Source organism: Pleurodeles waltl, chromosome 6 (genome assembly GCF_031143425.1).
Source record: "Pleurodeles waltl isolate 20211129_DDA chromosome 6, aPleWal1.hap1.20221129, whole genome shotgun sequence".
NCBI lineage: Eukaryota > Metazoa > Chordata > Amphibia > Caudata > Salamandridae > Pleurodeles > Pleurodeles waltl.
Window position 1 is genome coordinate 947,552,010 of NC_090445.1, and position 26,557 is coordinate 947,578,566.

The window sequence follows — 26,557 nt, forward strand, 5'->3', positions numbered from 1 at the left end:
GCAAATGAAAGTGTCTGATTATTCCATTCCTAGTTTAATATTAATGTGCGGCTTGCATCCTAGATCGCAAATGAGAGTGTCTGATTATTCCATTCCTTGTTCAATATTAATGTGCAGCGTGATAAATGCCTAGTTTAAGGATGTCAGGAGAATCCTTTCATTTCCACTCTTGCACACTGCTTGCACTCGGCTGAACCCTTTTCACCCACACTACACAGCCTGCTGTCTGCACCTTCCCCCGGTAAATGGTGAGCTTTGTGAACTGCAACAATGTCGTTCAATCTGAAAATGTCTGTGGAAAGTCTGAAAATAGTGTTCTTGTTTAATATGGGCCATTTCCAATGAAGTTCTTCCTAATTTATAACACATAATCGTTCTTTTCTCTCGGCGGGAGATAATTTATCGGTGGAATACACGGTATTGATGATTTGAGCTGTCAGAACCTTGGCACAGCTGGTGATTTATTCTTGAGCAACAACCTCTCCCTGGGAGCTGTCCAGTGCTGAATGTAGCGAATTCCATTTTAGTTTTACAGCCTGTGATAATTTAGAGGGCAACGGAATAATTCCAGTCAGAAACTCAACTCTGACGGTTCTTTGGGTGGTTTATCAACAGCGTGGCGAAGAGTTGTCAGAGATGGCAGGTCCTTCTTTTCTGATGTGCTTCGTTCTTTTAACGTAGTGCGACAGGTGCGACTTGAAGATCATAACTTTCAAGCTTAACGTGAACAATTTCTATTCTTTTTGTTCACAGCTTGCTACGTTCACTGACTGCACATTTTGCATGCAAACATTCGTGATTGAGGTATACCGTGCACACAATTCAATTGCAGAAGATAAAATGGTACTTGGTAAAAACTAACCGCTTGGTTTGTTGAAAATGTTTAAGAGCTCTATAATAATTATTGAAAGTCACTTTCCTGCTAAATGTATCGGATTTCATTTTCATTTGTTTTAAATAAAGATAAAAGGGCGTGCTATCCAAATCTACAGTTTGAAAATGAATCGTGTCATATACGCACAGCTTCATAGGCGGCACACACTTTACCAGGTCGTCTCTCGTCTCTACCAACCCCCTCCTCTGGACCCCGCCTCATCTCACAGCCCTTCGCACAGACCACAGGCTCGGGCTCCCGCACAGAACCGCACTGCTCACAGCTCTTCCACTCGCTGGGAAATGTGCTCGGGATCCCAGACAGGATCCGCGTCAGGAAACGGGCCATCGGACTGAGGGAACTGCCCACTCAAAGCCCGCGCTCCGCAACCCAGGCGCTATCCAGGCGCAAGCCAGGTATGTTTTCAAAGTCTAGCTTCTTGAAAGTTTGTGTTTCTGTGAAAATGTTCCAAACTCTACTGCCTAGTGAATCCCTAGTGTGCACATTAACCGAAATTATTCTTCAATGATATTTTAGTTCCGTGCTTCATGTGGTGATGAACGTACGCAGGCGCACACTGTGTACGTTAGTTATTAGGGATTCTCATGGAGAATAGTGACCGAACCAGCACGGCGTGTGGTTGGGACGTCCACGGCAACTGAAGGTTTTGGTACAGAGGGTTCGCTGGAAGCAGCCTTTGTACACCCCTGACACAAAGAACAAGCTCTGCACGCGCGACAGATGTAAACCCACCACATAAGCATGAATCTAATAGCCGACAGATGGTCTTCTGGGAAGCCTGCTTTATAAACAAACAGCCTAATCCTGACCCATTGGCTTTTGGAAGGCTTCCAAGCTCTGAGATGAACGTTCTTGTGCAAATTATTCTTAAATTAGGTTTATATTTACAGAACTGCGCATGTGCCTGGCCGTGCACATGTGGTCGCAAAACACGAATGATGCCAGCTTGAGGATTGCCGCATATGTCAATTCTGATGTTATTCACGATGGGTGCATTGCTTGTGCGCACGTCGGTCCGTAGTAGGAGCTGCTAGAGTTGTCAGCCTTCCAGGATGCTCCATGCTCTTCAGAGACGCGTCTCCCCGGTCTGCTTGTGAATGACACTGCACCGTAGGGACGACAAAACTGCCTGCAGACGGCTAATTAACAAAAAAGTCTTGCTGCCATGGTTATTTCGTCATGGGTAGACCAATACACATTCCTCCACAGAAAGACCAGTTTTGCTTTAGTGTGTTGTAGAAAGAAAAACCTGGCCCAGCAGTAATTCACATCCGGTCACTGGACACTCACCTGCTGACCAGGCCACCAATGGTCTCCCACGGCGTGCACTTGTACCCTATTTAGCTGACGCCGTGACGGCATGGACGTGATCGCAGGTGCACACACGCTGCACAGCCTCATCTCCTCACCTGGTGTGTGGTTCAATGCCGAGTCAGCGTTTATATTTATAAAACCATGGTTACCACTGTATGGAGTTTGCCTCCACCCGCGACCATTGCTTTAAGGAAGACGCTTCCAGAGTACTCACTACTGAGTGCTACTCCGAGCCCGACATCCGAAGGGTAGTGCTGCGTATGTTGAATGTGTTTTTCAATTTACAGACTAGGGGTGATGCATGGGATTACACAAGATTATCTGCATGGATTTGACTACGTAGAACATATGTTTACTCATTGGATTTCACGTACAAGAGCACTCAAATGAGCACGGCTTTAGGGACCAGCATTCCCCCAAAGCCAACATGCCCAAACGCCCTGTCATGGCGCATTTACTTCTTAACACAACAGTTGAAACTACGCACAACAGTGTGATACAACAGAGCTCATGTGAGGTACAATAACTGTTAATTAGCTCTGCTGGCGTGTTCTTCGCACATAATGTACCTTCTGCTTGCCATTGCTGCATACACTACTTAAGAGGGCCTAGAGGCGGTTGGAAAATGGCGCCTGCGTGCACTCGGAATGATATTTTAATAATGTGCTGTATTGTGTTGGCGTTTGTAAAATGTATTGATTTGATATGTATGATGATGACGTTTTTATGTGGCCTGAATGATTTGTGTCTAATTTTAGGCAACTGAGTATCAGAACTTGATATAGAACCTGAATTATATTTATGTGATAAGGTGTTGTCAGGTGGCCTCATGATCTTCAAAAATGATGGTCAGAAACACCTGCCCTGAATCTGAGTGAGTTGGACTGTCTCCAGAAATGTCTGGGCCAAATGTGGCTCTCCACCTAAGAAGCTTTGAAAAAGTAGGGTCCGATAGTGAATTTTACAGCTCAGTGTTTACATAAGTTTGCTGAAAAGACATTGGACTTGAAAGGACACATAATAAATCTTCTAGTATTAGAAGCCGGCCCTTAACCAGATGAGTTCACGGGTGTACCGCCCAAAGGTCATTTAAAACAAATTCTGGCAAAACGATGCATTTTCAAATCCGAAACACATAAAAAGTGTAAGAAAGCCAAGAGTAATACAGGTAGGGCAGAACAAGCAATTTCATGAGGCCTATCACTTCACATAGGATTAGTTTTACAGTACTACATTTAATTTCTTTCCTGTCTCCACCCTCCCTCTTCTAAGTGCATCCTCAGCGATATGTTATATCCCATAATCTAATTCGAAGGGCCAGAGTGGGAAAATAAAAGAATAAACAGATCTGGCAATCTCGAGCAGTGCAGCAGCTTTTACAGGATCATACAGCAGTACTAATGCTCAGGTTATGAACATCTTACAGGTTTGGGCAGAATAGGTGTTACAAATATCATACAAACTAGAAACTCAGAAAGCCCTAGCGATTGTATGACATCAGCTTCAACTGTATATCTGGAAATGTAATATTTTTTTCCACAAATATCAGCTTGCCAGTTTATGGAAATACACATTTTATTTTCAAGTACATGGTTTTCATTCTGGAAAAGTGAACATGGTTTCCCCCAAATGATAGCTTGCAATTTAATGGAAAGAAACTACATATTGTCCTAAAATACCATGTTTTAATTTTTAGTAAAGGCATGTTCCATGGTCGAACATCAGATTATCATTTCCATGGTGTGTAACTAACACACATCTATAGATTCTGCTTTACTGTCCATGTAACTCGACCTCAGTCATGCCATTGATAGCCACTATTTGGTAAAAATTATCATCCATACATAAGGATCAGGGTTTGCCTCGGGTGGGTATTAGATGCCAAGAAGTTAGCACTATGTAAGAGAAAGTGCTTCGCCCAGCTGGACAACATCCTGCCAAGGGTGACCCCAAAAAGTGAAGAATTACAACCAATATGACAAGGCTTACATTTTGTCGCTCAGGAGCATCTTCCAGTTATAGACGCCCCCAAAATGCCAAGAATTGCCTCACATATGTCAGGGGCTTTAGTTTACTCACAGGTTGATCATCATATCAAGAACAGTCCCACAATGCAGGAATTTTCACCAATTGTAGCGACCTGTGTTTTGCCACAGGTGAACACCATTGTCCTATACATACACCCAACATGCCGAGAATTACTGTTAATATGCCAGTGCCTAAACACCGACATGCACCACGCATACATATGCACTGATATAGAATATTGCACATGCATATAGGTTTTCACCTACTTGTGCTCACACAGACAGGCACACACTCACTCAGATTCATAGCACTTACAGTCACACTCAGCCACTCCCGGGCTTACAACTAAACATTCTGAGACACACACACACAAGAACACACAGGCATTCAAATCAAAGCCATCGCCCATCCTTCTCACATCTACTCACCTTCAGAGGGGGCAGTCCATTTCTGACCCCATAAGATTCATTGAAGCTCCCGGTTGCACTGTATTCTATCCTTATGTGAACAACAGTTGCAAGGTTTCTCCTAACCTCTAGAAACTGAGACCTGTCCAATGCATCTCTCTGCTGTCTTATTCTTATTGCATCTTTTATTGTGTTGATCTACAAATATCCAGATAAATATTCTATATTTTTCTAAACACTGTGTGGTGTATTTTTGTGGTGCTATATGGTGTTATTGTATGATTTATTGCACAAATACTTTACACATTGCCTTCTAAGTTAAGCCTGACTGCTCGTGCCAAGCTACTAGAGGGTGGGCACAGGATAATTTGGATTGTGTGTGACTTACCCTGACTAGAGTGAGGGTAGGTGGGTAGCAAGGATACATAGGGTGGCTGGCATGGCCAGGCTTTCAGAGTAAGGATGTTCAGATGTGAAAGTCAAGGCTTTTGTGGTGGAATAGAGGTTCTGCACACGACTATCCTTCGACCTTCAGAGTGCAGTTGGAGTTTCCTTCACTGACTCCAACATTTCCCACCTTGTCACAGGCAGGGATTGGGACAGCAGCTCGCTGACCCCAGCCCAGCCCGTAAAAAAGTTGGAAAGGATGGAGTAAAGATCGAGCCAGAGAAGGGACAGCCTTCCAATGAGGCTGGACTGTGCAGCCCATAAATGAAACAGAACTATCATTTTTGACCATGGTCCTTGCAGCACGTCCTGCACTTTTATGGGGGTCTATTGTTGCCCATACAGCATCCTCCATACATTATGTGGGCCTTTCCACTCTGGGCCTAGAGAAGTTGGAATCAGTAGTCTTGGCAAGCGGCATTGATTGACCGAACGCCTGCATTAAGGAACTGCCAATGTAACTCATGGGATACAATTGTAGTTAGAATTAGTGAAATCTCTTGCAAGTAACCATGTGGCAACTATTTAAACTTCAGAAAGAAACATCAGGTAAATTGTAAGACTAGTGTACTGAAATCCACATTGCTTTATAATATCTGTTAGACCTGACATGCCTTAGGGTGGTCACCCCTAACTTTGTTTCTGCCTCCCTCCACTTTTTGGACTCTGTTTTGCTGGCTTTTAGACTCTGCGCACTTTACCACTGCTAACCAGTGCTAAAGTGCATATGCTCGCTCCCTTTAAACATGGTAACTTTGGATCATACCCAATTGGACTATTTAATATACTTATAAGTCCCTAGTAATGTGCACTGTATGTGCCTAGGGCCTGTAGATTAAATGCTAGTAGTGGGCCTGCAGCACTGGTTGGGCCACCCACTCAAGTAGCCCCTTTACCTTGTCCCAGGCCTGCCATGGCAAGGGCCTGTGTGTGCAGTTTCACTGCCACTTCGACTTGGCATTTAAAAGTACTTGCCAAGCCTAAAGCTCCCCTTTTTCTACACATAAGTCACCTCTAATGTGTGCCCTAGGTAACCCCTAGAGCAGGGTGCTGGTTGGGTAAAAGGCATGACATATACCTGTGTAGTTTACATGTCCTGGTAGTGTAAAACTCCTAAATTCGTTTTTACACTACTGTGAGGCCTGTTCCCTTCATAGGCTAACATTGGGGCTGCCCTTATACATTGTTGAAGTGGCAGCTGCTGATCTGAAGGGAGTAGGAAGGTCATATTTAGTATGGCCAGAATGGTAATACAGAATCCTGCTGACTGGTGAAGTTGGATTTAATATTACTATTTTAGAAATGCCACTTTTAGAAAGTGAGCATTTCTCTGCACTTAAATCTTTCTGTGCCTTACAATCCACGTCTGGCTAGGTTTAGTTGACAGCTCCTTGTGCATTCACTCAGACACCCCCAAACACAGGGTACTCAGCCTCACTTGCATACATCTGCATTTTGAATGGGTCTTCCTGGGCTGGGAGGGTGGAGGGCCTGCTCTAGCACAAAGGACTGCCACATCCCCTACTGGGACCCTGGCAGACAGGATTGAACTGAAAAGGGACCTGGTGCACTTCTAAGCCACCCTTTGAAGTCTCCCCCACTTCAAAGGCACATTTGGGTATAAAACAGGGCCTCTGCCCTACCACCACAGACACTTGCTGGAGAAGAAACCTGAACCAGAACCTGAATCCTGCTAAGAAGAACTGCCTGGCTGCTCAAAGGACTCACCTGTCTGCTTTCTACAAAGGACTGCTGCCTTGCTGTTGGCCTGCTGCCTTGCTGAACTCTTGCCTGGCTGCAAAAGTGCTCTCCAAGGGCTTGGATAGAGCTTGCCTCCTGTTCCCTGAAGTCTCAGGACCAAAAAAACTTCTCTTTTTCATTTTGACTCCTCATGTGCCGAAAAATTCGACGCACAGCTTGCTCCGCGGTGAGAAAATCGGCGCACGCCGTTCCAGAAAAACGCCGCTCGATGCGACGCCTACGGTGCACTCAGAACTTCGACGCACGGCCTCGCAGGGACAACGCCGCCCGACTTCCAGAGAGGAAATCGATGCAACACCTGCCGTGAGAAAGAAAATTCCACGCGCAGCCTCCCGGAACAACGCGCAGCCGGATAACAAGCCGAGGAATCCACGCACAGACCCTGGGACATCTGGTAATCCCGCGAACCATAGAAGGAGTCAGCCCGCATGCCGGGAAACGGCGCACGTCTTCCCCGAGTGAAAAATAACGACGCAAGTCCGTGTGTGAAGGGGCAAAACCGACGCACACACCATTTTTCTTCCCACAGAACGACGCACGTCTGCCAGCGTGAAAAATAACGACGCAAGTCTGTGTGTGAAGGGCCGAAACCGATGCACACACCATTTTTCCACGCATCTCCTCCTCTGCGGCCCTCTGCGGAGATTTTCCACTCCAAACCAGGTAATTTGTGCTTGAAAGAGACTTTGTTTGCTTTTTAAAGATTTAAGACACTTTGGGGGTGATTCTCACCCTGGCGGGCGGCGGAGGCCACCCGCCAGAGTTCCCCCTCCAAAATACCGCTCCGCGGTCGAAAGACCGCTGAGGGTATTTTGGGTTTTGCACTGGGCTGGCGGGCGACCGCCAAAAGGCCGCCCGCCAGCCCAGTGCAAAACACCCTTCTCACGAGGACGCCGGCTCAGAATTAAGCCGGCGGAGTGGGAAGGTGCGACGGGTGCAGTTGCACCCGTTGCGAATTTCAGTGTCTGCAAAGCAGACACTGAAATTCTTTTTGGGGCCCTCTTACGGGGGCCCCTGCAGTGCCCATGCCATTGGCATGGGCACTGCAGGGGCCCCCAGGGGCCCCGCGACACCCCATACCGCCATCCTGTTCCTGGCGGGAGAACCGCCAGGAACAGGATGGCGGTATGGGGTGTCAGAATCCTCCATGGCGGCGCAGCTTGCTGCGCCGCCATGGAGGATTCATTTGGGCAGCGGAAAACCGGCGGGAGACTGCCGGTTTTCCACTTCTGACCGCGGCCGAACCGCCGCGGTCAGAATGCCCAGCGGGGCACCGCCAGCCTGTTGGCGGTGCCCCCGTCATTTTAGCCCTGGCGGTCTTGGACCGCCAGGGTTAGAATGACCCCCTTTATATCACTTTTCAGTGATATTTCTACAAATTCTTATTGCATCTTTTATTGTGTTGATCTACAAATATCCAGATAAATATTCTATATTTTTCTAAACACTGTGTGGTGTATTTTTGTGGTGCTATATGGTGTTATTGTATGATTTATTGCACAAATACTTTACACATTGCCTTCTAAGTTAAGCCTGACTGCTCGTGCCAAGCTACTAGAGGGTGGGCACAGGATAATTTGGATTGTGTGTGACTTACCCTGACTAGAGTGAGGGTTCTTGCTTGGACAGAGGGTAACCTGACTGCCAACCAAAAACCCCATTTCTAACAATATCATTCTATATAAAATAAGGTATCTCTATCTACACATTAGAAGAATGTAATATCAAGGGTTCAATAATAAACTTAAATCAATGACCCACTCCATAATCAGATGTGTTGTCATAACTGGTCGATACTGGGATACAGCACCACACACACTGCCCTCAGATCAGGCAGAAGGAGCCCTTGTTGAGAATGTTGTTCAGTGGACATAAATATAAGCGAAAATGTCGTATTTTAATGTAACATTGAGACTATGGGTGTGCATGGTTTTATTGTGCATGTGAAGTCTTGCCTAGACCCAATTAATGGCCTCACCATGATTTGTAGAGCTTCTCACTTTTCTTACACCTAATCCCTGGCAATATTTCATCGCAATAGCTCATTAATACTGAAAATAGATGTGCCATTTTCAGAAATTTAAAAACTGTTATTGTGACTTTGAACAGGGATCGATATTGATGAACTTTTGTTCTTGCAACATTTAAGAGCAGCCGGGGCGGGGGGCCACCACACTCATTTTTTGAGAACTGGTGCTTATTTTACTGTATCAGACATCAACCAAGAGCAAGGAAGAAAAAACACAACGTGTAAAGTGGAGGGGGTGAGGTGCTGTCACAAAGGGGAAAAGGAGGGGCTGGCATGAGTGAGACAAATTGGCAGGGAATGTCTGGTAGTGGATTAAAGAGGTATCAGGTTTTCTTCGGTCACTGACACTCATTACTTTACAAATTAAGCACTACTTAAGACGGGTAAAAAGGTCTTGATTTAAGTGCTGAAATCCCCATGTAGAAACCTTTGCAAACTCTGCCTTGTAATCACAGTACATGCAAGAACTATGGAGTGTTTTCAAGAGATGATGATGTCTAGTTCCAGAACTGCCTGACTGCCTAGTAGAAACGGTGGCAGTGAACTCACACAACAGATAATTATTGAGATTTACTCCCGCTCTGTTGTGCATACGAGGCGGTGTGGGAGTGGGTGTTTAGCATGGCATCCTATTCCACAAGGATTTGGCTAAGCCAAAAGCTTACGGGTGCTATATTGTGTAGGCCCACCCCAGCAATGGGTGAGTATGGCAAATGAAGCACAGAAATGCTGAGTGAATTTCAACCGTCCCCTCATATCTTTTAGCATTGTGAATCTGTATTTGTAATCCCATTACCTGCAGCCATCCAAAGAGATTTATGGATGGTAGGCACCCTGGTCCAGATTACCAAGGATTAGGGAGACAAAGGGGAACCTCTTGTGACCTGTTTCACATGCACCTCAGGCTGCAGCGGGGACACATTCGATTGCATTCCAGGGAGGAGGGCAAAAGGGCTGACTTCAGTGCTGAGCTAAGGGATCTACTGCCACATTACGACCACTGCCTACCCTGGCCCACACGGTCAGAATACGTCAGTAAGTACCTACTTTAACATACACATGGTGTCTTACAGGCAGATAAATTAGTTCTGCCGGGTGTCTGGAGATATTAACACCTCAGTCACTCTAAATATGGCATGGGGGAGGGGAGTGGCAGGAGTCAGGTGGGAATAAACAGTAGCCTCCTCCATAAAAACCCTGTCACTAAACAAAGCATTATTAACTGATTCAGATGCAGAATATATTTTCTATGTTGCTATCATATTGAATAATGTACCCTTAGCAGGTATATTTATCATGAATCGAGTCTGAGTTAAAAAAAATATATAATAGCTGTATGATTGGGGGTCCAGGTTTGCTATAGAAGAATACATTATTTTATCATTTATTTTCGCAGGGAGACCGTAGAACGTCCCCCTCATAACCTCAAAGGAGTCAGGTGTGCCTGTGTACAAGATGGAGGTCTCTGATTGGGGAGGGGAGAAAGTTTGATTTGGGGAAAGGACAGTTTTAGATGGTGACAATAGGAACAGGGACTCATATTTGTAAATAAATTAAGTTGATAATTTATGGCGTGAATATCAACAGCAAAACAGATAAAGAGTTTAGTGCTGGGGGAGCAAAACAGAAAAAAAGAGTTAAGCGCTCAGGGATGATTAAAATATGATTATAAATGTATGAAATATGAATGGAGTTGAACATATCACAAGTAAAAGTAGGCTACCTTTTATGTACTCTAGGAATCACAAGCAGATGTTATCCTCGTACAGGAGACACATATTCCACCGAGTAAGGCATGCGCATTTAGAAGTGGGCAATCCTAGCAGTTACCTCTAAAGAAGAGATCACAGCTCAGGCTAGCTTGAGTATTACCAGAGAATCAGTGGAATTTGGAATTATCAGAATAGAAGCAGGTCCCTGAGGTTGGTGGGTGACAGAAGTTTTAACAAGCATTTGCAATGCAATGGGTCTTGCGTTTGTTTGAGTTAGAGCTATTAGGGTTGTAAATTCCTAACTGGACTTTTCTTGCCACATAAATTGAAAATGAAAAGTAAAACAGTTGGTATAAGCAAGTCAATTCAAAGCGCCACGGCCGCCATGAGCTAGAGAGTTATCGGCTCCCTGCATGAATGTCTAGAAAGGATCGTGGCTGGGATGAAAGGCAAACTGAAACCGGAGGAGGGGCCATCACACGCTGTAACTGGAGGAAGCTTGATGTAGTGTGATGGCCAACAAAAATGTTCACTTAGTGAAATTGCCTGGAAGGGAACTCACCACACAAGGGACAACATCTCACAAAATGCACCAATAAAAATGAAGCATTTGAAACAAGCACATTAAAGAATGAATAGCAAGAGTGGGCGTGGTTAAAATCCCACAGAGAGATTGCAACAAGCCAGAGAGCTTGTACGCTCTCCCCCTAAAAAGGAACACCGTCTGTGTGTCTATGACCACAATCCATGTGTGTGTATGACCACAGTCCAGAGGAGCCAAACATTTTTCTGAATTTGGGAAATGAGCAGACTGAACCTCCTTCCACTGTGATTCTTACAGGACTTGAATATGCTTTAACAATCAAAAAGCCCTCGGCTAAATTTGAAGTTTAGAGAAAGCCAAGCTGTTACAACTGTACAGTGTCTTATATGTAATGTGCACTTATATGTTGTACATTATACAAATTCCTTAATTACGTGGGTTATCCTAGTTTTCCTGATATTACAGATAGATTTTTTCTTATATTAACCTGTTTCCAACAAAGCAAATTCCAAATACCCTTATATCCCAGCCTTATATGCTTTTTTTAACAGTTACACGTTTATTGAGAAGGACAATAACTCTTCAGCATTAGACGCTGGATCGTACTTACCCGTTAAAAAGAATATATACAATACCTACAGTTTCAAGAAATCAAATTTTTTAGAATAATCTGGGCCGGCTCATATTGCCCCTGTTTTGCATACATATGAGGTGTTCATCTGTGGTACTATAACTGGATTTGCAATAAGTGAGAAACAGGCAGCGATTGAAGAAAACCTCAAACTCCACAGTAAAATTGAGACTGCCAGGTGAGATTTAAATACCACTATCATAAGTAATGCTCAGATCTCTTGCTCATAAATCCTCAAATTAAACAAGATATGTAATGATTGGATTTCAAATAAACCTCAGGAAGAATTAGTATGACATGAACAGATGATGTTTCAAATTAGTGAAAAGAAGGGAGAGGTTCTAGCCAGGAAAACAAAATAAAATAAAAATAAGGAGCATATTTAAAAGCCGCTTGCGCCTCCTTACACCCCACTAGCATCATTTATTTTACGCCAATGTGGCCTTAAGGAGGTAATTTCCCCCATGCCATATATACAAAGGGGCACGATGCATACATTGCACCACTTTGTAAACCCTTGTACCACATTATGCCTGCGCCAGTCTTAATGTATGCAATGGGGCGTTCCCATGCAGGGAGACACAAAAATATGTCACAGTGAAATTTACAAGATTTCACTGCACCAATTTTGGTGTAATTTTTAATGCCTGCTTAAGGCAGGCATTAAAATGACACACCCATAATCTCCTATGGGTCTCCCTGTGCTTTGCTGGACTAGCGTCAACATTTTTGGCGCTAGTGCAGCAAAGCGCCACAATAGCACCAAACATTTTGACTCTGTGTGGTATTGGGCACCATGGTGACGTTAGGGGGGCAAATGGGGACACAAGAAAAGTCAAAATCAATGCTGATGCGCCACTTTCAAGTAACTATGCCCCTAACTTTGATGGCCAAATTCATCAGGATGAGGAGATGTTATTAAAAAGCCAGTGACCTATTTCTATGCCTTGGTACTAATTTGCCTTGCCCTGACTTGGCTATACAGAATCACTTTGACTCACATCATCCTTTACACACCCTGTCAGAGATATACTGTGAAAAAAATTCTTCGGAGAAGTCATCAGCAAAACTGAAGATGACAATAGGGCTTTTAGAAAGAAGAACGTCTTGAAACTCTAATGTCCTGCTCCGAAAGCAGGCATGCCTCAAATATTAATGTTGTTTTCACAACTCATCCTTGAAATTTCCATTTTAGGCTTGTCCTGATGACTTGGTTGAAAGTAAACATTGCACTAATCTGTAAATTGGGGAAGGACCCACACTTGTGCTCCTACTATTGTCCAATTTCTCTACCGAACAATGAAGATAAAATCGTCTCTAAACTGATTGCAACCAAGCTTCCAAAAGTAGTGTGAAACCCTGTTTATAAGGACTAACAAGGATTCCTTGTGAAGTGATTCTTAGACCACAAACTCACAATAATTTTTTATCATCCATAAATACTGTTTTAGCCATCACACCACATCTTATAATATACGTATTTTAGAAGTCCTTTAATGTACATTTACGTGCACTTATGTTGTCCTGTGTCGTTTCTTTAATGTCTTGAGCAAATGATCACATGTTAAGGTAGCACTTCTGCGCCAGTCTAGAGCACTATTGGCTATAATTTGTATCTGACCTGAACCTACCATCCTAGTTCAATCAGGTATTATTCCTTCTGCACAGGCGTTGCAGGTCAGAGATCCAAATCGAGGTGGTAGACAATACTTTGCATTAATTGGTTCTGCCAGGTGTGGGGCCAGCACACATGATGGGTCTGGTTGTTTATCCCATAATATCTGTGCGCTCTTCCCATCACCCACCACTCAGGCTCTCCAAAATTCCTTCAGACCACTGTAAGGAGTCTGCTGTTTACTGCACTACCTATCCCCAACTATTGTGATGATCAAGGATAGCCCAGGTTACTGGTCATTTTTATTAGCTGTGGAAGAACATGCAAGTCACTTTTGTTTTTACAATTACTACTCCTCTGCATGACATCTGAGATTCAATGCACTTCACAGTACCCACAAAGGGAAGTTTCATAACCTAGTGAGGTTCTCACTGATGCTTTAAGTATGTGTTTTATTCACTGCTATTCTGTTTGTCCAACAACCACACCTCATGTTGAAAAAGCTATGGGTCTGAAGTATCAAGCAATTTTTCAGTTTCAAAAGGTGAATTTCGCTGTTTGCTTCCGCAAATTGGCCTTGTACAATGTACCATCCCTATTTTGTGAGTCAGTATCCAGTTACCGACTCACAAAATAGGGATTGCGACTTGCAATTAGGAAAGGTGGTTCAAAGGGCATCCCTTCCTAATTGTGAATCGCAGGCCCATGCATGATTGTTTTGTGACCGTGAATGCGGTCGCAAAGCAATCGTCGTTAACACCATTTCAAATTGGTGTTAACCCACTCAGGAACAGGACGGTGTCCCCACTAGACCCATTCCCCTTTGTGAATGGTAGCAAAAATGTTTTGTCGGAGCAGGCAGTAGCCCCACAGACCACTGGCTACTTTGGAAAAATGAAAAGAAAACATTTCCTTTTATTTTTTAAATACATCCCATTTTCCTTTAAGGAAAAGGGGTTGCCATTCCCAAACGGGTCGCAAATTGAGACCTGCCTCATGCGTCCATTACTTACGTTAATGGCATTATTCCTAGTCCTACTCCCTCGCCTTCCTTGTAACCAACGAGGCTCCCTGCCTCCCCATAGACCCTTCCCTTCCCCTTAAAAACTCCACCCCCACCACCTCCTGTACAAAAACAAGCCCAAGTAGCAACTCAGGCGGTCCGTACCGGGAGGGCGGGAGGGAACAGAAAGGAAGGCGAGGGAGTAGGACTAGGAGTAATGACATTAACGTAAGTAATGGATGCATTACCTCCCGTCCCTCCCTCGCCTTCCTTGTAACCAATGAGACATAGCAAGAGAAAACAGGAGACGGACACTGAGTTGCAACAAGTTTAATCACAACCAACAAAGAGCACCGAATAATCACCCCCCTATTACATCATAGAGGTCAAGACATGGTGACCCAATACCGACTCCAAACTGCCCAAGTCCGCCAGTCTGTAATGACGAACAAAGGTGGAAGGTGAGGCCCCAGTAGCGGCCCTGCAAATTTCCACCACAGAAGCGCCCTGAAGCTCCGCCACCATAGCAGCCATACCCCTGGTAGAACGGTCCTGAATCCTTTGGGGTGGAACCACCCCCTTTAAAGACTAAGCCATCAATATCAGTGAGCGAACCTGCCGACTCAAGGAAGCCGTGGATGGCTTTTCCCCTTTCCAAGCCGGACCGAAATTCACAAATAGAGAATCACCCTTGCGGAAAGGAGCAACCACCCGTAGATACTCCAACAAGGCCCCACGCACATCTAAGGAATGCAACCGAACCTCCTCATCCGAGGAAGGTTCTGGACAAAAAGAAGGAAGGATAACCTCCGGCGAGCATGGAATGACGAATTCACTTTGGGAACAAACAAAGGAACCGGGATAAGCACCACTCGATCCAGAAAAGAGCAGGCCACGGCCCCTAATTCCCCCACACGGCGGGCCGAAGTAATGGCCACCAGAAAGAAAAAAATTCAAAGAAAGATGACGCAAGTCACAGGAACCCAAAGGTTCAAAGGGAGAAGCAGTCAAAGCATCCAATACCAATGAAAGATCCCAGGAAGGAAAGGACAGCACCAGACGAGGAAACAAGTTAAGAAGACCTTGGAAAAAGCGAGGTATCAAATGATCCTCATCAGACAGATAACGCAATGGACCCCTAAAAGCCTGAGTCGCCGCCCACTGCACCCTCAGAGAAGCCACAGACAAACCCAACTGGGCCCCATCCTGTAAAAACTGCATCACATCAAAAAGAGAAGCAGATGTAGGCTCTAACCCATGTCTGAAACACCAAGAAGAAAAAACTTTCCACTGCCGACCATATGACAGCAAAGTGGAACACCGTCAGGAAGCCAGTAAAGTAGAACTCAAAGCTACCGGAACCCCCAAACCCGTCAAACCCTGTCATTCAACTTCCAGGCCGTCAAGTGCAACCGCCTCAATGACCCCATCGAGAGACATGGAAACTCCAGAGGTGACTGACAGAGAGGAAGAGACCACACGTGATCCGAAGCCATCAACCGCAGCAACGGAAAACAATTTGCCCTCGGCCAATGGGGCGCGATGAAGAGAACCCTGGCCTTCAGAAGACGTACCCTCACCAGAAACGCACGGAGCAACTGGAAGGGTGGGAAAGCGTACAAAAGACCCTGAGGCCAAGAACATGACATCCCGTCCACCGCCCAAGCCTGAGGACAACGAAACTGGGAGCAAAAGTGACTGACCTTCACATTCTCTGGAGACGCAAACACATCAACCACCGGAAAACCCCACAGGTGAACCAGGTGATGAAACAGAGACCATCGGAGGGAGAAAAGCTGAGATGAAGGAATTACCCTGCTCAGAAGATCCGCCCGAACATTGACCATCCCCTGAACGTAGGCGGCACGCAGGGAAAGAACCAATTTCTGTGCCCAAACAAAAATCTTCCTTGCAAGGCGGAACAGCGCCCTCGACCTGGTCCGCCCTTGCCTGTTCACGTAAGCCTTGGTCACCAAGTTGTCTGTCCGAATAAGAATCGCCAAACCTTTCAGGGAGTCCTGAAAATTAAGCAGAGCCAGAAGCACCGACTTCAACTCCCGCCAATTCGATGAACGTCTGGCTTCCCGAGGTGACCAAAACCCCTGGACCTGAGCCGACCCCATCCAGGCTCCCCAACCTGAGAGGCTGGCATCGGTCGTCACCACCACCAGGAAAGGAGGAGATAAAGACACCCCTACACGAAGATGAGTTGGCACCAGCCACCAACCCAACTCCCTGCGTACCTACCCCGACACCGGAATCTGCACCCGAAGAGAACTCGACCCCGGAGACCAATGAACAAGGAACCAGTTTACCAGTCAAAGAAGATGGAACGGTGCCCATGGCACTAGAAATATCACCGATGCCAAATGACCCTGCAGACGCAACCACTGAAGGGCTCTGGAAGCAGGCTGCAACAAGATCGACCACACGAGAGACTGGAGGCCCATTAATCGTTTCTCCGACACAGTCACCAAGCCTCGAAGAGTCAGAAACCGAGCCCCGAGAAAAACTAGATCCTGGGAAGGAACCAAATCTGACTTCCCCCAGTTGACCAAAAAAACGTGGTTTTGCAGGACCAACAGAACCCGGGCCACATGCCTCCGCAACATCCCCTGAGAGGGCGCTTGGATTAGAATATCGTCCAGATAAGGATGAATAAACACACCTTTGGGATGTAGAAGAGCCACCAGAGGGGCCAGCACCTTGGTGAAAATGCGGGGAGAGGACTTGAGGTTGAATGGTAGAACACAAAACTGAAAATGGTCCAGGCCCACCGCAAAGCGTAGGAATCGCTGAGAAGACCGAGCCACTGGAACATGCAGGTAAGCATCCTGCAGATCCAGAAATGCCAGGAAATCCCCTGGACTGACCAGAGGAAATATTGCCTGAATGGAAAGCATACGGAAATGTACAGTCCTGATCCAGTAATTCACCCCCTTTAGATTGAGGACAGGACGAAAATCCCCTGACACCTTTGGACGCAGAAACAAGACAGAATAAGTGCCCAGACCTCTCTCCCCCACAGGAACCTGGGAGATGGCCCACTTGAGTAGCAAGTCCCGGACCCCCTCCAACAATGCCTGTCTCTGGGCCCCGTCCACAGGTAGAGGAGTGGGACGCACCCCGGAATCTGGAGGCACCACTTCGAAATTTATGGCGTAGCCATTGTCTACAATGTCCAGCACCCAACGATCTCTGACACTCTCCTGCCAAATGGAAAGAAAGTGCCTCAGCCGTCCCCCGACCGGCCCTATGCCAGACCCACAACGATTGTCAGGACTCCTTCTTGAATCCACCAAAGCTCGAAGGAGCCGACTTCTTAGGAGAAAAACCGGGCTGAAAACGATGTATCCTGAAAGAAAAAGATTTGGAATCAATTTTGGGAGAGGATCGCAAATGCTTCCGCCAACCCTTGCCAGCAGAAGAACCACCTTTGTAAGGCAAGGCATGTTTCCTCTCCCTAAAGGCCTTTGAAAGCATGGAAGGCAACTGATCACCAAATAAATTGCGCCCCTCAAAAGGCAGTCTCAGGAGAGCACATTTCTCCCCAGGATCCTCCTTCCACATCTTCAACCAGAGGGACCTACGAGCCCCAATCAAAGCTCCCGAAGCCGGAGCCGAAGTACGGACCACATCAGAATACATGTCCGCCAGCAACTTGGCCTGCTGCTCCATAGCAGCCAGAAGTTCCGAGCATTCCGAACCCTCCTGAACAGCCACCGCCAGCTTGTCAAAATCCTGCACCAAAGACTGAGCTGAATAAGCAGAAAAAATACCTGCTCTGAGGGCCAAATTCTCCACCGCAAATGCCCTCTTAAGACCAGAATCCACCTTACGGTCAGTGGCATCAGCAGGCACACAATCCTTCGGATTGACCGCCGTCTTGCCAATCAGAGTTGCCAGAATGGAATCTAGTTTAACTGAGGGCGGAAAAACATCTTCCCCTTCCAACAAGTATAGTTTCTGAAGGAACCTTGGAACCTAAGACTTGTCCACATCCTTCCACTCCCGGAGTACCATATCCTTCACAGGGCCCTGAAAAGGCATGGCAAACCTCAAAGGTGTTTGATACTGAGGGAACAAGTGCGAATCCGTCCCCGCAGGTTGAAAAACAGGAAAACCTAAATTGTCCTGAACATGAGACATCACCTCCCACATCTCTTCCCTGGAGACATATTTCCCACCAGAAGAAGTAGAAGGCGCGTCATCATCAGCACAAGAAGAGGACTCTTCCGCAGCCCCAGGAGGATGGGCAGCCGAAGAACGTCCAGGCCTGGCCACCCCTGCTTGGAGAGCACGAGACACAGCCACCTTAATCACCTCTTCTCTGGACATGAGAGGTGTAGAAGCCCCCACCGGCCCTTGGCGACCTCCAGGAGTGGAGAGGGGCACCTCAACATCCTCCCCTGAAGAAGAGGAAGATAAAACAATCCTTAGTCTCTTAGCAGGAACCTTCGGCATAATTCAAACAATCAATGCAAGCCAGAGGTCCCAGTCTCCTTAAATAAAGGAGAAAGCCCCCCCCCTTAAAAAAATAGCAGCAAATGAAAAGGCAGTAACAATTAGCCCCCAAACTACTAAAACGCAGGCAGAACATCCGTCCTGCCGCAAAAACGCCAAAAAATCACAACCGGCACAGCAGCTCGTCCCTGCGAGCCGAAGATCCGGACGTTCAGCCCCAGCCACAAAGAGGTGACCGACCTCGTCAGCCGACTCCCAGGACGTGTCTCCAAGGAAGCAACGCCTGCCTCCCGAAGACGCAACCACCTGGAACTCCCCCCGGGGAGCTCCGCGCGTCGAGGAGAGTAAAGTCGATGACCCCCAGGCCCTGCCCTGGAGGAAGAAGAAGGTAAGTCTAGCGGGGCTAGACAAAAAAGAACAGGAGGTGGTGGGGGGGTTAAGGGGAAGGGAGGGGTCTATGGGGAGGCAGGAAGCCTCATTGGTTACAAGGAAGGCGAGGGAGGGACGGGAGGTAATGAATAATAAGGAGGTAGGTTCTTTGTAACCCAATTGGGAATCGCTAACAGTGTCTCAGACACTGCTGTAAATTACAGATTGCGACTCACAAAAAGATGTAAATTGGGAGTTGCAATCTGTAATGGTCATACGTTAGTCCCTAATATTCCTTTTTGGCTGCCTTTGTGGCAGCCCACACTGACATATAAAGACAGAAATAATTCACACAGAGTTCAGGTTAACGCTATAGAGGCTGGCAGCCATCCCACCTGAAGCACACCTTTGAAAAAAGGAAAGTGAAAGGTGAGGAGATTCCACAAAACACCGTGGTAGCTTTCTTGATGGAACATAGTGTATGGAAAACATTTATGGTGCTTTTCTTTCACCCCCAGGATCATCGCTTCAGAAGCCTCACCTTTTCAGCAAACAATGTGTACTAAACTACACATGATCTAGATTACATTTTTGTAGCCGATTGTAGCTCATTCAGACAACAACTTCTTTATATTGCTAAATCCTCTCACACTCGCGTAAGGTCTACCTGCTAATGGTATTGCCCATCACCCAGTACTGTACCATCCCACAAAAAAGACATCATGAAGTGAACAGGCATGGAATAACAGGAGATCCACCACATACTGCTGGCCTATAGGAGGACTCCAATATATTACACCATTGCTGGTCCCAACTAGTTATATTCCATGAACACCTCTTTACATCCCTCAATGACATTCAGACATGGGTTGTTAGTTATTCAGTCTAGCAGATGTCACCATCCCTTTTCTCTCCAGCCGTGGCTGCTGAGGGCCAAAAACCGTAAATAAAATATATGGTTGGACATAACCATACAGTAACCAGCTAAGTAGACTATGATGCTAAGAAATACCATTAAACGTACCTGCAATACTGCTCGAAGCTGCTCGAATCTGCCAGCTTACTGAACACCATAAACTACATGTCTTTCAATCTCAACTCTTCCTCCGTCACACTGCTGAGCTCTGTGTGCCACGTAAATTTAACCACACCTCAGATGACATCACACGCAGCATGTAAACATTACCCACATAGGTTAAAAAAACACACTTCCAACCACACACCCTATAGCATAGCTTGCTGCCCTTGTTGGTAGGAGGCTAGGCATAATAATGCAAAACAATATAATAAATACATACCTGACATCACTTTTATTATGAGACTGAACCAATAGCTGCAGTTGAGCAGATCTCAAGCACCAATCCTGTTTTGCATTTCAGCCTAGTTATAGATCGGCTAGGATCACAAGCACTAGATAAACACAGCCCTTTATTCTTATTACCACTGTTATCCAACTATCTTCCCTGTAAGGGGTAGGGCAAAGCAAATGTCTTCCTTATGTGACAATTTTCTGAATAGTCCCATTGAATTGAGATTTTAGGAGAATTCCAAAAGGCAAGTAAAAGTATGCAAAATAGCATTACATGTGTAGTACTTTATGTACTCCAAAATTCAGAAATGCATGTAAGAGTACATAAAAAGTACTCTATGAGAACGAATGTATGTTTTTGAAAATACATTTTTAAATGGTCCCCAATATCTCTTTGTCACCCTTTTGTTGCAGCTCTTATGGCTAATTCTTTCCTGACTTTGAATTTATTGCCAAGACCTTGACAACATTGAACTGGATTCTGAAACTCTGGGTGAAACTTTCCAACGAGAAAACTGCGACTTCCCACTTTTTATAATTACTAGGGGCTCTCGTCAATTCATCAATACCTATTCGGTTGGCAACGTTAGCTTGAAAAAAATCCCTTCCTGCTAGGTCCATCCTATTGGTGTCCAGTTTAGACCAGTAAGGCTGGTTACTTTCTAGATTTTCAGGCAAACCACTGGCTATGTATAGTCATTGAATGTAAATGTAGCTTATAAGGAAAACCTACATTTCAGATCTGGAACCTAAACTCATGAAGCTGCTTGGGTCAACACTGGCCTATCATCTGCTTATGCCCCCTCTTTGTGCATCGCCGTCCACACGCTATTACACATTGAGAGACTACTCCTAATAGGTATCTGTGGCAGAGCTCTGAAATCCGTGCCATATTCTTAATTTTTCTCTCACTTGCAAAACGAAGGAGAATTGCATTAATGCTTTCTGAACATGTCATTGCAATAGTACCCTATAATCACACTCTTGTTTTCATTATGAAACATTCCTCAGAAACATGAGCTGTTTAAGGTCTCTCCTAACATAAAATGTAGGAAATCATGAGGAAAAAAGACCTTGAATAGCGTACGATTATTCTACCAGTTTTCTAGAGAATTGGTTCTCTTTGGGATCATTCAGGAGTACCAGAACTGTGACTCACACTTTTCCTCCCCCTTTTAAGGGAGCAATGAGAAAATTCAAATACATTGCTAGTAGAAAATGTATCCCTTAATTCCTTGGGCACAAGTGCAATTAAATCATTATCATTCAGGTGTAGCCTGAAGTAAAGAAGGTCTCCATCTCTGTTTGTACAGCATGTTCAATTCACAGACAGCATCCTCCTGCTGTCCTGGTCGACACTGCTCTGTGCCTTCTCTTCCTGTAAGACACTACACTTCTACCTCTTTGCTAAGTTAAATACTTAGGCCCATATTTATACTTTTTTAGCGCCGCATCTGCGTCATTTTTTGACGCAACAGCGGTGCAAACTTACACACTACCGTTGTATTTTGTAAGTTTGCGCCACTTTTGCGTCAACAAATGACGCAAATGTGGCGCTAAAAAAGTATAAATGTGGGCCTTAATGTATCTGTAGGAAGCTGGCTCTTTATATAGTGGACCAAAATGAGGTACACTGTGCAAAGAGTCCAAGCAATCCTCAGAGGTATCACAGAGGCACAAATGATTTCCGAAATGCCCTCATTTTGGGTAGGGTAGTCGAGCAGTTAGGCATATCAGAGGGTAGTGCTAAGCATGTAAGGCACACACTAATGCAGTAAGTGAGACACACACTCAATGAATAAATCTAAAAGCAATTTATAAAAATAACATGTACATCTTATATAAACTTTGATACCAAGATCACCGGTGTCAGGTGAGTAAATTTCAAGTTATTAATTTTTAGAGTTCTTAGAAGTAGACACAGTGCATTTTTCAGGCAGCTACAAAGCAGTGCTAGGGAGGAGAACAAAGATGGCATACCAGGTAGAGTACACTGACTTATAGAATCAATATTGTGGACTTAATGTGAGTTTGGGGCAAGGCCCAAGGCCACACCAACAGATCATCTCAGAGAGCTCTGGTGCATCCAGGTGCAGGCGTTGGGTGTCCCACTTAAGTCTATGGGGATTAGTCCAGTTACAAAGTACAGTCCAGGGGAAACCACAGGGGGGCTAGACCCTTGAGGTCCTCAGGCACATGGAGACACCATCAGTACACTCCACCTTGGGCTGTAGTGTGCGGATATAAGAGTGTCTTCTGGCATTGGGTCCAGCACTGAGGCCTCTGTAGGTGTGGACTTTGGTCCAGTCTAACCAAACCAACAAGTGGGCTCAGGTCTCACAAGGTGGGTAGATGTGTGGTCTCCCTAGGTTCTATTCTCGTGGGTCTGGAGCGGATGGGTGCAGAGGTGTCCTAGGGCATTGGGTCTTTGCCTCCTGGTCACTCATGGTTGCAGGGGGGTCTGGAAAAACAGTCTGCAGAAGTGATTGTGAAGTCCACAGGCACAGGTTGGGCTTCTTTTCTGGAGGGCCTGGGGACAACGCTGACTCCTCTTCAATGCGGGCTATAGGTTGCAGGTGCAGTGGTGTTGTCCGGGGTTGGGTTTCTGGAGGTCCCGGCCCTCTCAGGTCTTTCTTGGATACCTGCGAATGCAGGGTAGCAGCTTCTCTACTCCAAGGGAGTTCCTCCTGGCAATTGGTAAAGCACTGGCATCTCTCTCAGTTTCTTGGAGGCTGCAGTGGCAGGACAGGTCAGTTGTTCCTCAAGGGTTGAAGGCAGCAGGCAGGCCTGCAGGGTTGGTGCCAAGTCAGTCATGCTCCTCGGTTCTTGGGCTCTGCAGGCTTCTTGTCCAGTCCTTCTTTTGTGTTCAGCAAATAACTGGGGATCTGGTATCAGGGGGTCCTCTAAATACTCAATTTAGGGGTCATTAAGGGGAGTGAAGGGTAGTAGTAAATGGGGTACTTACCCTTAGGGTCACTACACCCTCTAGATGACCACTTTCCATGGGCCATGGAGCAGGGGGGCTGGCCTCATACTCATAGGAAGGCCAGATCTGCATACCAAAGGTGGTGGGGTTCTTTGAAGCTCTGGCCTTGGAATGCAGGTCATCCTGTGGGAAGGGGTGGGTAACCCCCAAGACCGGATAGTCTTTCGTTTCTGACCTCTCGAGAGCAGAGGATCTCCCCCTGGGAGGTCAAATTCTCATCTGTTGGTGGCAGGCTGGCCAGAACCAGTCAATGAGCTCACCAGCAGTTGGTAGGTTTTTCATGAGGGCACCCTTAAGGTGCCCTCTGGGTGTAGGTATTTATAAATCAATCACTGGAATCAGTGAGGGTTTATTAATATGAGGTGTTTGATACCAAACTTCCCTGGGTTCAGAGACATCATCATGTAGCTGGGGAACTCGTATTGACCGGTGTCCAGCAATTGCATTTAAAATGGCTTTCCTGCACACTTAATATGTGTAAGAATCGACAAAGACAGAGGAGGGGTATTGGCTCATGCATATATCCTCCCACTTGTAATATAATGTACCCTTCCTTACGACTGAACGTCTGTTGTAGAGGTGACTTACAGATATTATAAGCAGTGGTTTAGGGGACATGGCACAGATGTGTGTACCATGTTGTGTTTTCAATTTTGGTAACACCTTTTTGCGCAGCCTTCAATGGCAGTCTGCATGGTGCATGGTCTTTCAGAGTGGCACAATTTGCGCTGCAGCTCTGATGGGCCATCTTCAGTACTGATGCCCTAGGTGCCAAGGGTACCATTTACCAGTGACTTATAGAGGTGCTGAAGGAACTGGTCACTTGGAGAACAAGACACCAGGTGTCTTCTTTTGGGGAAGGAACATTGGCACTGGGGACCTGGTTAGCACAAACCCAGTGCACTTCAGTCAAAGTTGCACCTAAAAAACAGGCAAAAAGTGGGGGTACTGTAACCAGAAGCCAGCTCCCTACAGCATCCTGCTGAGCTGTTCCTCTCTTTATCAGTAGTTCTTCCTTCCTTGCATAGTATGAAGTACCTGAACTTATAGATATACTTCTGCTCCCCCATTGTTTTCTTTGGTTCGTTCAACTTTCCCTAGTGTCACAACATTACCATTCTTCTTGCAGTTCTCATTGTCCTGCTGTGATGTGGCTGATGCCACTGGCTCTGTTACAAGACCCTTTCTCACTGTTCATGTCCATTTGCCTCTTCTTATTTCACTCTGTCCACTTCATCTCACTTCATCTCATTTGTTATGCTCATGGTGCCCTGATGATGTGCCATCATCGCCTGTGCTAATTTCCTACCTCGTTCACCCCTGCAGCCCTCCTGAATTCCCCTTGTTCTGTTCCTTGCTTCTTGAGTTTTCTATTTTTCCACAGCGTATAGCATTACAGAGTGCCCTCTCTATTGTGCCTGCACCCTTTTTTCCTCTTACACCTCTACAACTCTTGGCCTGCCACTCTCTCTCCAGCCATTTTATTAGCTTGTGTCTCATGTGAGTCATGCCCTATACTCACTGCTGCGCCCCTTTCTAAGGCGTCTAGTATAGTCTAATCTACACTGCAAGATTTGTCCATTGGGCTTACTCTACAAGTGTCCTAGGTACAGCCCTATCAGCCCCCATTTTACTACTATTTTTATTACTATTTTACCTTTGCATCCTCTGTTTAGCTAGCGGGCGAGCATATGATTAATTTTGGCAAGATCTCTCTAGTTTTTAGCGGTGGTTGAGGTTAGAAGTGATGTTGACGTTTCCAGACTGAATTGTTGTCTTTTACCCCACACCCGTGTTTGCCCTTCCTTTCATGCCTATCCTTCAAGTCAAGTGTTGTGGTATTTTGCATTGGGCCTCCCCAAGCCTCCTTTATTCTTGTATGAGTTCTCTTCTTCGTGATATTCCTCCACGGGCAGTAAGAAACGGCAGCTGCTTCAGTGCCAGTTTGGCTCAGTCTGTTTGCCTCCCTAGTCTGCTTCTGTGGTGTCTGGCTTGCAGGCAGTCCCATCTGCAATGCGCTTCTGCTTATCTAATCGTTTAGGAGCGCTCTGAGCTTTGCCAATTAGCTGGTGGCTTATTGCCAACTTGTACCTCCACTACCTGTCCCCTTGCCCATGGCTGAATCTACTGGTTCAACCTTCCACCTTTAACCTTATGTAGACTTCTGTCCAAGGGTGATCTAATGATGCCAATAATAGTGTGGATGAAAATGTAAGGACTACACTTTTTGGATGTCAAGTAGCACTTACTTCCGCTATTTGCTACCTCTCTAAGTAGGACTAAAACCCATACGATTTCTTGTGAATTATACGCACAATCTCAGACCCCACTGGGAACAGACCTCTCGTGGGTTGTGTCAAACACCTGCTAAACACAATTTCACACCACTGAAACAATCAAATATGTAATCTAGAGCACCTCCGCCTGTTATATGACGCGTCATCACCACAATATCTCCACCATCATGTGAGCTCAATGCCCCACAGCGCGCTGACCAGTACCAGTGACTAACCCCTTTCCTCTCTAAAGCCTCGAATTTATATTATGAGTGTCCCTTGGCCATGCAAGGTGCAGCGTGTGGTTGTCTAGTGTGTCCTCCATTTGACCCAGCTCTCATCTCTTTGCCACCGGCGGCGCCGTTCATGAAGTTAGTTTTCCGCACGTAGATGTGGCTTAGGTAATGCAACACCCTGCCAATAAAAGAAGAAAGCTTTTCTGTGCAGAAATATCACAAACTGGAATTAAAATAGTAATTTGGAGCATATAAAATGCAGAAAACCCAGTGTCACGGAAGCAAACAAAACAGAACCTCAATATTCTCCGTGATCAGAGCACACACACAAAAATAAAATAAAACCAAAAGGTCTCTGCCTGCCAAAGAAACCAATCCGCGATCTACCCGAGTCTTTAGCTCTCATAGTCATTTGCAGTGCTACATTCGTAAAAGAAAACGTCCCCGGGGATAAAGCTGTGCTTAGAACCGCGCGGTCTGTGCTACTGAATGTCGGCATGCCGAATACCGACGCTGTGAGTCTTGATTCCA

At 45.8% G+C, this 26,557-nt stretch overlaps 1 protein-coding gene across 1 annotated transcript in view; it reads left to right on the forward strand.

Annotated features, from left to right (window-relative positions):
• Positions 1-1,160: 1,160 nt before the first annotated feature.
• The window catches only part of LOC138300422 (gamma-aminobutyric acid receptor subunit pi-like), a 734,504-nt gene continuing 709,107 nt past the window's right edge, over positions 1,161-26,557 (forward strand). The window contains exon 1 of the mRNA XM_069239770.1: positions 1,161-1,290. The gene's annotated coding sequence lies outside the window, so the exon portion shown is untranslated. The remainder of the gene's footprint in view (positions 1,291-26,557) is intronic.